Source organism: Eufriesea mexicana, unplaced genomic scaffold (assembly GCF_001483705.2).
Source record: "Eufriesea mexicana isolate 0111107269 unplaced genomic scaffold, ASM148370v2 scaffold38997, whole genome shotgun sequence".
Lineage (NCBI taxonomy): Eukaryota > Metazoa > Arthropoda > Insecta > Hymenoptera > Apidae > Eufriesea > Eufriesea mexicana.
In genome coordinates this window covers 138,900-152,935 of record NW_016945246.1, presented here as the reverse complement: position 1 = coordinate 152,935, position 14,036 = coordinate 138,900, and the positions used below count along the sequence as shown (strand labels likewise).

Here is a 14,036-nt window from a genome sequence, read left to right as displayed (position 1 = left end):
ATTTTAAACGTTGCTCGTAGAATTGAGCAACTTATTGCAAGAGCAATGGAGCATGTCTCTGTGATGTAACCGGTGCAAATTAATATTCGGGACTGAGATAGTTCGAGATGAAATTCGAAAAAGGGATAGCTGTAAAATTTAGCAACTTATTTGTTAGCAACATACATCGATGTGACGTAATCGACGAGAATTAATATCCGAAGATATTTGCAGGGACTGTTTATCGTCCACGTAATTAACTAGCAGAGATAAAATCGAAATAAATACGAAATAAAATGGAAATAAAATTGAAATAAAATTAATGAACCTCGCTTGTTAAATTTAAATTACTGGAGAGCAATGTTGCGAGCAATAAACCGGTGTTACGTACATGTAACAAATCGATATGTTCGGAAATGTATGGAAAAATTGTTCCAAGATTACCCAATAGGATAAAGAAAAAAAATTTCTTTCGATTTTCTTTCTCCTTAACTCAACCTAGAATTTTTCCAGGATATCAGGATTTTTGCTATTAGAAATCTATTCGTGACTTTTTGCTTTAATGGTTAAGAAACGTGTACTCGATGTGTACTATACGCGTGAAATTATCTCCAGTGTTTTACGTCCCTTTTGTGGTTTTGAACAACTAATGGCTGCTGTGATTTATTTTAAGCCTTGTAAGCATGGTGCAATATATTGCAAAAATGTATGAAAATCCAACGCGTTATTACTCCTAATTCTTAGAACGCAACGCGCTTCGAGAGAATCGTGAAACGCGTTAAAAATACATCATAAAACCTAAAAAAAATGCTATTTCCGTACGAATTCGTAGAACACGTATAGTACTTGTACTCCGAATCAAAAATCACTCGCAACTCGCAAACAATGTGATTCGGATAAAATTAAAGTTACGAAACTTCGCGATATCTCGCATGATTCTTATCGACGTGTTTAATTTTGCTGCTCGAAAAACATACAAATTGTTTTCGTTTTTTCCCAATTTGTAATAACCAATAACAACATACTTCGACGTATACTCGTATAATTATCGAGAAACACGAAAGTATAACGTAACACGTGTATATAACTAAGAGAAAGTAAATTACTCCTAACAATTAAATAATTAATTTCAAATCGAGAAATTTCCAAATTCATTTAAAATAAGACCTTCACTCGTAACATTCCCCTTTAAATAATTTATAAATGACGAAAAACAACGCTATGTCATATCAGCGCTGTGTCATACCATTAACATAAATAGCAAATTTATAGTAAAATTACTTTTGCGTTTAAAGGTTTCTCGTTCTAGGGATATAGTAACTATAAAAATAGCGAAACTTTTCTGTTACAAAATCGATGATATTTTTCCCAATTACGTAATAAGAAATTTAACCTCTTTTATTTCAATATTTCCATAGAATATTTATATCACTGCCTTGAACTTGAAATCAACCATCGATCCTTACAATTTTGGTATCAGAAAACCAAAAATCGTCTCTCGAGTGCAAAGGGTTAATCACCCCCCAAAATCCCACACCCACTCGCGCGATAATAAATCACCAGCTCCCCTCTGTAAATCAATAAACACGATATTATGCAATAATATCATCGAAAAAAGCAATATCTTTCTCCTCGTTAATCTAGAAAATAAAAACGTAGAATTTACTTCGCAGTCTACGCGTGGAGTACGTTCAACGAATCCCATAAAAGTTTACAAATGTCGGACGAAGAACCTTCCCGATGTCTCGTTACGCCTCGTGTCCGTGTAGTGGTGGCTATATATATCGCTTAGTGTTTTCCGAATAGGGCAGTCATATTAGATGTGTCGTGTTCCCACGTTCGAGAGTGTAACGACGCCTACGACGCTGTGTTTACGAACTAATTCGCGTGACCAGTGCGAATTTCGGTGCGCGGAGGCAACGAGGCACAGGGAGATTAGACGGCAGCTAGGTGCATGCCGTATCGCACGTATACACGAGGTGCGTAGTCCAACAGGCCTGCGTCGACGATATCGTGTCGCAAAGTTGCACCTTCTCGTCGTTGCTCGCCTCGTTACACAATTTCGTGCAGCTGTTGCAAACCGCTCCTTTGTTTCGCGATAATTCCGTTCTCGCGATTTATGGCGCCCCCTGATGACGATCTGCGCGCCAACGAAAAAGTCACTAGCGCAGTATTCGGGTGTGACGTCTATCTAACGATCTAACCACAGCCTTACGCGCTAAACACTTCGCGAGTTTTGCAATAATTCGTCGTATTGCATCGGACGTTTCTCACTCGTAATCTTGTTATCGAATTATTTAATTGTATTTCCTTCGTTCGTTCACGAGATGATTATATACAGTGAGTCGCGGCAAAGATCGTACATTACGTATCAAGAAATGTTTCATCTCGTGAAAAGGTTTAGGGATGATTTAGGGGAGAAAAGGATTTGATGAGTATGTATTGTAAATACGTCTATATTTATTATGTAGTAATAAAAAGACAAGTGAACCTTTTTATGTACACAGAAAATTGAAATTATTAGGATTTTGTCTGGAAAATGCCTCACAACTAAAATCGTACATTTAAAAATAATTGTTAATCAAATTGCGCGAATTAAATTTTAGTATTTTGTTGGGTTCCCTCAATCACGTACTGAGGAATCTATTTTCTATCTATTTTGCCAATTTTTCAGTAAAACTGGGTTCAATTTGACTCCATTCCTATATTGATGCTTATCATGTACATTCAACTTCTTGTTTGAAGCTTTTCTTCATTTATTACTTATTCTATTTTCACTTTCATGTCGTTTCACGATATACTAGACAGTACTGACATTTCTGTTAATAATCTTTGCAATTTCGCGATAACTTTTACCGTTTTCAAAATTTCTTAGAACGGTTAATCGTTTTTCTACCGTAGAGTTTGCTTTATCTTTATTATTTTCCTATTTTAATTTCGATTTCCGACTTTATGACGCGAGTTTACTGCGTGCTAACGAGTTAAACAATATAATGTTTCACGATTTCACTTTGTTTCTAGGGGCTCCCTGCAAAAAGTAATAGAGATATCATTAGTGTAGTAACCTAGTAGCTTTAACCTAGTAACTTTATCTTTCTGAATACTTAGGAAACTTTAGTTATTTTTATATTACTACATAATAAATATAGATACATTTACATTATATACCCACCAAATTCGTTTATCCAAATTATCCCTAAACGTTTTATAAGACGAACGACATTTTCTGATATGTGTTGTACGACTGGCGTGACTCATTGTATGTATGTACGGCACGTGTTTAGGTTATTAATTATTTTATAACGCATCTGTGGCAAAGACGCGAATGAAAGGTAGCTCGTTATTTCGCGTCGGATTATTTTACTGACATTTCGCGGATTTTGCGGTAATTAGACGCGTTCTGATCATTTTTTCTCGCCTCGTCAGACGATCGAATCTTTTTCGATTCTGCGTTGGTAAACATTGAATTGATATCTGTGCCTCGCGTAACCCTTTTTCCTCTCCTGCAATACACCGTGAGTTCTTATTAAACCGAAAGATAACGAGTTATCGAATGAAACGAAACGGTTGGAACGAAGTGCGTGTATGATAATAACAAAAGTATTGCAAAAAGAATTCATCGTATAAGTAACGTGAAATTTCCAAATCGAAGCTAAAACGGAATTTTGTGCTAAGATAAAACGCCGAATTTATTTTCATTGAAATATTAATATATTATATACGATATCTTATATTACGATAATACTTAAGAATAACATAACGACGATATTGCTATCTGGAAATATTTATTATAGACCAAAGTAGTCGATAATTTTTTAATAAAATTTTGTTTTTATATCAAACGAAACGATTACCATTTTATACTAAAAATATCCACGCTATTTTTTATCTAACTCGATGTATTAAAATATTCCAACGATTAACTCTTTGTACCCTATTGGTGCATCACTATGGCGACGTTATTGACCCCCAATTTATTATTTAATTTTCCTATCACCAATGAAAATGAAATTCATTTTTTTTTCCTTTTCGAAACGAAATTCGTAATTCCAAAATTAATAGGGTTAGTAATTACAGCTGTATATTACTAATGTGTATATTAATAATTTAAATTATGGTAGTTAATAATTTTTTCCGCGATCTATTTTACCTCACTTGAATATTCACACGAGCCACGCGCTATTTATATCGTGTACTTGTATTAGTAGCGTATATTTATAGTAATGGAAAGACAAAAGCTTGTGAGATAATCGCCGGAAGTAACAATTTTTGACAACGATCGCCTACGTGGTTACTTTTTCCTCTGCATCGAACCGTCTCGTGAGACATCCGCAAAAATAGTTTCGACCGTGAACATAATCGTACGTCCGGCTCGTTTACCATGAGAATGCCCGTGTGGCTGCAGCCTGCAGGCCGGCAGCGAACGTTTACTCGAGCCATTGCAAAAGTACTCGCAGAAAGTCGCGAAACTCTTTGCGTCTGCGATCGCTAACAATAACGAGCCATCGGGGACAAAGACGTAATTACAGGAAAAACCGGCTCTTTGTTCTACCCAAACTGTTCCTAAAACGGTGGAAACTTGAATTTGCAATACAAAGAATTCTTTTTTTTCTCAATACTATCATCGAAAAGCAGTATTTTTTATATATTAGTATCATTTAACTGTCGGTAATTTTTTCGTTAAAGGAAAATAGTAATTCGAAGACTTTTTCCCATAAAATCGACGATATTTTTATTGCAAAATAGTAAATAGGAAATATTATTATGCAAAAGCAGTATTTTTATGCATTAGCATACTTTAATCCTTTGCACTGGACGATTTTTTCGTTGACTCTCGGCGATTTTTTCGTTACAGAAAAATAGTAATTCGAAGACTTTTTGCTATAAAATCGACGATATTTTTATTGTAAAATAGTAAATAGGAAATATTATTATGCAAAAGCAGTATTTTTATGCATTAGCATACTTTAATCCTTTGCACTGGACGATTTTTTCAGTACAGAGAAACAGTAATTCGATGACCTTCTGCCATAAACTCGACGATATTTTTAAAACGATGAATAAGAAATCGTATGCAAATTAAGACGTAGAATTAATTTACTTCGACATTCTACGCATGGTAATTTTAAATTCGATATATTATTTAACATCGATCTATAAAATCTGATTGAATAGCGGCTGGGAGTCGCCTCTCGCGTCCAAAGGGTTAATATTCAAGAATTAATTCAAAGGCATTGTTTATTTTCGTTAAAAAAAGAAAAGATTCGGATAGATAAAAATGAAATTGTCGATCCAGTGTACACAACTTCAAAGTATGATAAAATTCCCCAAGTACGAGGAAAAGGTGTCTCGCCTTCCTCGATTCTTTACAATTCGAACGGCCATCACCTCGAAAGCGGCAAGAAAAGGAAAAGATACAAGACGCGAAGAAAACCGCGTTTACTCGAAATCTCGATAAACGTGTGGAATTGAAAACAAAAATACCACGTATAACGATAACGAATCTTACGCAATTTCTCGTTAAATGTCTCCAGACGGCATGCAACTCGGGAGCAGTTTTACATCAACCTAAACACGGATAAAGATTTATCGCGTCTCTCGATTATTCTAGTAATCCACCGGTTTAAAAATTCCAGATCCTGGTGAAAAATATACATTCATCATCGATTCGATTAACGATCTAACCGATCTACCATAGATCTCTCAAAAATCCTCGTACGGTACGCGAATATCGCAAAGTCACGAATACTCGCAATTTCTTGGGAAGTCCGCGAGCGTGGCACCGGAAGTCATCCGGATCGTTCGCGGAATTCGGCAAATTTTCGAGTCATGTTTTCGGCAAGTTTACGCGCATAGTCGTCCCATTGTCTCCGAGGTTCGAGTCATACCACGCGATGAGTAATTGCACAACGTAATCGAGGCAGGCAAATCTTTTTGGCGTGTGTACACGCGCGTCCGCGAGCAAAGGTAATCCGAAGCTGTTCGATTTGCGGCATGACGCTCGTCACGTATACTTGTCCAATGATTTTTCCCATCTGTCCACGAGACAATTATCAGTCTAACCACCCGGTGACCTCGTGTCTATCTCGAATACCCTTGTACGACCGAGTTGGAGATCCGCCTTCTGATTCCAAGACGTCTACAGTCACGACTCGTGAGCTTTTAGATGAAAGGGACCTTTCTGTCGTTTTAATCCTAGTTAACCTATCCACGTGAAAATTAGCACTTCTTGTCAGACAAAGCGACGCCATTGGAAATTCTTCGAACGCGAGAGAGAGGAATCGCAATTTAATAAAATTTTCCGATTTTCATGCGCGTGGAATGAAACGCTGCAACGTCGTGTTTGAAAATTACGATAAAAATTTAAATTTTGCAATTTTTAACATATTTTCTTAAATCTGATATATATCGTATTGGCGATCGAATCGATATGGTGTTTAATACGTTCACGCCAATGTGTACTATACATGTATCACCGCTCACCCTTGAATGTTCCATCAGATGGCGAGAAAACTAACTATAATAAATTGCCATATAGTTGAAAATTTTGATAGTGGAATTAAACGTATATTAATTGAAAAAATAATATAAAATAATCAGCGAGAAACACAAAAACCAGCGCTAGCATAGACATGTTAAAGTATACCAGGTATTTGGGATGAAACGTGTATTTCCTGCATCGAGTAGATTAGAGAGATTTGTCGAAGACACGACGATTGTACTGGCTAGATAGAAGGTTAAAATTGTAATTGATATCGATACTAGGTAGTTACAAAATTACAATTGAAAATTGCAACGATTTCTGTTATCTCCGAGTATCGAACGTCGTGGAACGCGTTTATTCTTTGAAGTTGAATAGTTCTTTATCCCAACATTCAGTTTCTAGGCTGCAGATAAAAGGGAGTCTCCTTAGCTGATAGACTATCGTGATTAATTCAAGCAGCGATATTTAAACTCGTATATATATTTCGAAATAAATAATTCAAATTTGTAATCTGTCGATTCGATATCGCGATAAGTATGAATATTTGGATACCTAGGAGACATAACGCGTGTATAAGGATGAAAGCAAGATAAACGACAAGTATGTAGTATGGATTTTGGTAATTAAATATCTCAACGCAGCTTGCTCGTTGTAAAATCCATTAAACTCCAATTTTCATATTAATTTAATAACTCGCGATACAACTCGAGATACTCGAGATAAATTTCAGATACGCGATAATTCTTTCTACTTGTAAAAGAAAAGTAATTACGATCGATTACAGCTTTCCATTACGATACGAATGATGGGAATTAGCAATTGCCATAAGTGCTACTTCCTGGTAATTAAACACCCAGATACGGTTTCTTCGTCGTAGAATTCCATCAAAATTCAATTTTCGCGTTAATTCGCTATTATATTATACAGTCTAGGATACTTGAAATGCGTTCCAAACAGTTCTTTCTATTCGCAATTATTTATGAAAATAATTATAGTTCTCCATTGTGATAGCAGAAGCTGAAATTAATTACCATAAATGGTACTTTGACCGTAATTTAATAACATACAACGCAACTCGAGATATTCGAGATAAATTTCAGACCAACGATCATTCTTTCTGCTGGAAAATTTTGCAATTTTCCAAAGTCCCGTTAAAATTCAATTCTCATGGTAATTTAACAATTTCAAACAACTGCAGATACCGGAGATAAACGGTAAAGGAGAGGTAATAACTCCGTACTCGTAAGAAGAAAGCGATTACGTCTGATTACAGCTTTCCATTGTGATACGGGAAATAGGAATTAGCAATTGCCATAAATAGATTGGCCAACTGCACTGCACAATGATAGAGCGCGCGACGATAGAACAAAATAGTACACCGATAAGCGTCTAAAGCAAGACATTAAAAATACAGATACACTCCCAGTCACATGGTATTATACAAGATTAATTAATCGTAACTTCCGCTGGAAACTATCTCTCTCTCTCTCTCTCTCTCTCTCTCTCTCTCTCTCTCTCTCTCTCTCTCTCTCTCTCTATTATTCTCCTCTACACGTAACCGTTTAAACGATAAACTTTGCCCGTTGGCAAAAATATTTTTGCCAACGTTCTTCCACGTAGAAATGCGTTTGTCGTATATTTTTCTCTCCTCCTTTCCTTCTCTTTCCTCCTTTTTCACCGAGCCGATATACACGCATCGCGAACGAGCACAAGAGAGAGAAAGAGGAGGAAGGAAAGAAAACGAGCGAAGAAGAAATTCGTCGTGGAGAAGCGAAGGTCGCGCACCGAGTATATTTGTTCGAATCAGAGATAGCCTTTCGCAATCGTGGTTGGTCGATGACTTTCCAAATCCACGAATATCTGTTTTATTTACAGATCTCTCGTTTACGGTAGATATGAAATTAAACACGATGTCCGCTTTATCAGTGCTCCCGTTCCCGGTTCGCCGAGGTGCTGACAATACCGTGGCTCGTAGGACGTTCATAACCTCTAACTTTCACCGAATTAACCAAATCGTCTGCCCACCCGCCGTTGTTTATCTCCGGGCAAATAGAACAACGTGTCACGCCGCGAAACGTTTTCGGCGAGGTGAAGATAACAGATAACAGCGTTTGACGATAAGAGTGGCGCGCGAAAACAGGGGTGGAATGTGTAGAGAAACGTGGAGAATCAGATGAAACGATGGGTCGAGGGTGAGGATGTTTCTTCGGATGAACGGACCGCGAGAGAGCACCTCCGATCTTCGAAAACAAGACCTGAAAGACGAACACCGGATGAGGCCCGCCTTATCGGGATCTTGTTCGTGATAGATACCCGTTGGCCTTGAACACGCTTCGGACGATGAACGACGAAATTTCCGCGACGATATCCACGAATTTAATAAAAAATATTTAATAATTTAAAAAAATTAATTATAAAAATAACAAATTTTTAAATATAATAATTATGAAAAACAAATTATCGTTCGTCGTTGTCAACGCTTTCACTGCCACGTTGATCATATATGACCGACCACAATGGTCATTGGTGACCGGAGCGCTTGAACTACTTCTAATTGTGAAAACTGAATGAAAATTGACAGTCAGTTGATTGTCAATTTTTACCAAGACGCCACACGTAGTTAGCCATGACTGCCCGTAAAATAAACGCTCCATTGGGTAAGAATGTTATCTTGTATCAACAATTTATTATTAGTTTGCCATTATATGCTTTGAATAACAAAAATACTCCCGTGGCCCTATCCTAAGCGAAACACGTGATTTAGGCGTGGCAGTCAAAGGATTAACAATTAGCAGTAGATCAGTTAAACGAAGTAGGCTCCGTGGGGGTCTAACAAGGAGAGTGCAAGTCCTGCGGGTCACCGATTTAGTTGAAACTTTGCAGCTTTGTAGATATCGTCATGCAGTTTAACAAAATATATCATTATAAATGCAACTACTCAATAATTGTGAAGATATTTGCGATTAAAGTTTTATTACTTCTGTAATCATATATATATTTATTCCCCATGTATTATGTTCACTTGTGGCGTAACAGCGACGATCGAGAATTGTTATACTGGAGGGCCGGTGTTCGATTCCCGTCCATAGTTTTTTTTTCAATATATTTTTTATTTTCTATTCATTTTTCGCCTATGAAAACATTGTAAATACACAATTATAAATAAAATTTCTTAATAAGAAAAATTATTTTTTACGTTTTCTTATGCTAGTATATATTTATTACAAAATAATAAGAATATTATGCAAGAAAAATACTCTTCTATAGCAATCTTATTTACTACAGGAAATATAAAACCTATCGCTCATGTAAGTATTAATTATTAAATTAAACATCCTATAAGAATGTTGCTTATAATTGCAACTTTGCTTTGTAGCTATAAATGTTCATGAATTAATTACAAAAACTTGGAAATGTATTAATTTTCTACTATCGAATTGATTTATTAAGATGTTAAATTTTTATCGTCTGTTAAAATGAAAAATTGTACTGCCTGCGCCATCTATGATTTGGGCTCAAAAATCAAGAAAGTGATAGGAATATAGAATAGGCAAGGAGGTCGTCGAAGTGCTGGTCACGTGGTAAACAAAGACAGAGAGGGGATAGAAAAGGATAGAATGGCTCCGGCAAGGAAGAATTATTAATTACTCAATTTCCGTAAACAATTTGTGAACTTTTATAATTTCATTGTAAAGCTGGAACTTCAGGCTACATTCTTATATTACTTTCGTAAAGAATTTAATTCTAAATTGTTAGTTATTAATTTTTGTCTTATGGCGTCCATGATTTCGTAACGACGGCCATCACGATCTTCCGTGAAAATATATAATACTAAATAAAACTAGAAGCAAAATGTGATCAAAAGTTATATGAGAAGATTCGCAAGAACATTGTCTTTCTAACGAGCGCATAAAGTTTCATAAATTAATTGCGTAGAGGATAGTAATTAATGAAAAACCAATGGCGTCTTCGACAATTTTTGACAATAATTCAAACATTTCGTAGAATAATTATTAATAATTAATTAATTGGGGACAAATTTCTATCGTATAATATATGTGAAAGTTCTTAAAGGATCTGACTTTACGATGCAATTATAGAAGTTCATAAATTAATCACAGATATCGAGTAATTAGTGAATTTTCCACTGCCGATTTGATTTATTAAAATATATACGGAGCACATAACCAGAGTTAGTAAACTGACGTCAGAGCCATCTATGATTTTACACTCGAAGCTCGGGTTCTGCAGCGAGAACATAGATGGCTCTGATATCAGTTTACTAACTCTGGTTATGTGCTCCGTATATATTTTAATAAATCAAATCGGCAGTGGAAAATTCACTAATTACTCGATATCTGTGATTAATTTATGAACTTTTATAATTGCATCGTAAAGGCAGATCCTTCAAGAACTTTCCAATATATTTTTCGATAGAAATTTGTCCCTGATTAATTAATTATTAATAATTATTCTACGAAATGTTTGAATTATTGTCAAAAATTGTCGAAGACGCCATTGGTTTTTCATTAATTACTATCCTCTACGCAATTAATTTATGAAACTTTATGCGCTCGTTAGAAAGACAATGTTCTTGCGAATCTTCTCATATAACTTTTGATCACATTTTGCTTCTAGTTTTATTTAGTATTATATATTTTCACGGAAGATCGTGATGGCCGTCGTTACGAAATCATGGACGCCATAAGACAAAAATTAATAACTAACAATTTAGAATTAAATTCTTTACGAAAGTAATATAAGAATGTAGCCTGAAGTTCCAGCTTTACAATGAAATTATAAAAGTTCACAAATTGTTTACGGAAATTGAGTAATTAATAATTCTTCCTTGCCGGAGCCATTCTATCCTTTTCTATCCCCTCTCTGTCTTTGTTTACCACGTGACCAGCACTTCGACGACCTCCTTGCCTATTCTATATTCCTATCACTTTCTTGATTTTTGAGCCCAAATCATAGATGGCGCAGGCAGTACAATTTTTCATTTTAACAGACGATAAAAATTTAACATCTTAATAAATCAATTCGATAGTAGAAAATTAATACATTTCCAAGTTTTTGTAATTAATTCATGAACATTTATAGCTACAAAGCAAAGTTGCAATTATAAGCAACATTCTTATAGGATGTTTAATTTAATAATTAATACTTACATGAGCGATAGGTTTTATATTTCCTGTAGTAAATAAGATTGCTATAGAAGAGTATTTTTCTTGCATAATATTCTTATTATTTTGTAATAAATATATACTAGCATAAGAAAACGTAAAAAATAATTTTTCTTATTAAGAAATTTTATTTATAATTGTGTATTTACAATGTTTTCATAGGCGAAAAATGAATAGAAAATAAAAAATATATTGAAAAAAAAACTATGGACGGGAATCGAACACCGGCCCTCCAGTATAACAATTCTCGATCGTCGCTGTTACGCCACAAGTGAACGTAATACATGGGGAATAAATATATATATGGTTACAGAAGTAATAAAACTTTAATCGCAAATATCTTCACAATTATTGAGTAGTTGCATTTATAATGATATATTTTGTTAAACTGCATGACGATATCTACAAAGCTGCAAAGTTTCAACTAAATCGGTGACCCGCAGGACTTGCACTCTCCTTGTAAGAAGAAGCGAAGTGAGGCAAAAGACCCGTAATACGTGGAAAAATTAATTATGGATTACGTTTGATCGTGGAATTATGATGGAAGGTGATTATAAGAAGAGTGACAAAAACGATGATATCGTATAAATATTTTTTAATGATAACTCGTGGATTGATCGTTCGGTTGGTAGAATAATCGATAGTACGCAGAGCAGGTTACACACGAGTCTCGAAAGAAACGGAATAAGAAAAGGGACACGTGTTGAAAATTGATTATGGGTCAGTCTAATCGGAGAATTATAGTACAAGGTTATTATGCAAAAAGTTATGCGACCAGTCGGATGATCGTAATAAATGAGGCAGGTTACGTGTGAATCTCGGAAGAAACGGAATAAGAAAACGGATATGTACAGTGACGGACGAAAGAAAGTTTAAATATTAGGCGACACGAAGGAACGGTGTAATTTTGCAAGAAAAAATTGTAGTTTACAACGGCAATGAATTCTACATATAATGTAATAATTACATATAATAATAAATAAATAATAATATATTTATTAACTCTTCGAGCTGGACGATTTTTTGGTTACAGAAGGGTACGAGTTGACAAATTTTCTGCTATAAAGCTGATGATATTTTTTGAACAGTAAATAAGAAATTATATAATAATTAACACATAGAATTATTTAATTTCGATATTTCTCACAATGTTACATTATTTTAAATTAGATATATTAATTAATATCGAGCTTCAAAATTGTATCATATGGCGACTGAAGAGCGCCTCTCGAGTGCAAAGGGTTAATATTATTATAATATATAATTATTATGTATACGTATAAATGCTAATAATTTTTAACTTTCTTTTATAAATTGCCACTGTGCATAAACATATAGAATGAAAATAGAACGAAATTTGAATATAGATAAATATAATATAAATATATATATAATTTATATAAATTTATGTATAATATAAATATAAATTTGAATATAGATATAGAATCGTATGAATATTAAAAAGTTTATCGTAGATGATTTTGATCATTAAAATACAAGACAAGTGCATTTAGGAAAAATTCTAAAGACAAATGACAAAAGTGACAACGAATGCAGAATTTCTAACGCTAGATCTTCCAATCTGTAATAAATCCCTAAATATAGATAATAAGTATATAATACAGATATAAATACAAAAGTACACAGATGATTACAGCGATATGATGAAATCGAACAAGTGTTAACGCACGTTTCTGTAATAAAATCAACGTAGACTTCGACAAAAATAGATACATAGCTTCATTGTCAGTGAAAATAGAAGCCAGTCATTTTGGCTAGCGAGGAAAGTGTGATCCAGCACGGAAGATCCACGGATCGCGTGTCCAAGCAGTTTCGTCGAAGTGACGAACAAAGGAAAAATGTCCCTTAATCCCTTGCCTCATGATTCGTTTCGTGGTTACGCTCGTTAAAGTCAGCTGGTTGCTTTCCAAACACCGTGACTAATATGAAAAGCAGTGGGACGCTAAAACTTTCATTATGACTAGTTTTAAATTTAAACCTCGGAAAATCTACTTACGGAATAATCCGATATGAAACGAAGGTTTAATCTATTAATCGGGGCTTTGCGAGCTTGCAATAATAGCGTATTATTCCTCTTACGCCATTTTGTATTCTCTATTCTCTTTTCCTTTTGCACTTCTTTCGTATCTCTTTGTTTAACTCGTTCGTTAATCGACAAACGTTTTTAATAGCGAAGAGATCGATATCTAACATACTACGTATTACTTGTTATTATTTGCTTATTATCATTTACTCGAGCTTTTATTATTTGTTTATGTACTATTATTACGGTCATTATCAAACGTCGTCACGTGGCTAAAAATGATAGTTTCGATTGACGATATCCGGCTGGAATTTTTCATTTCCGTTCTATGCTAGCTACGCGT

The 14,036-nt window shown here is 34.7% G+C and overlaps 1 protein-coding gene across 1 annotated transcript in view; it reads left to right on the top strand.

Annotated features, from left to right (window-relative positions):
- Positions 1-1,809: 1,809 nt before the first annotated feature.
- trbl (tribbles pseudokinase 2) overlaps positions 1,810-14,036 on the top strand; it is a 48,036-nt gene continuing 35,809 nt past the window's right edge. The window contains exon 1 of the mRNA XM_017909962.1: positions 1,810-1,958. The gene's annotated coding sequence lies outside the window, so the exon portion shown is untranslated. The remainder of the gene's footprint in view (positions 1,959-14,036) is intronic.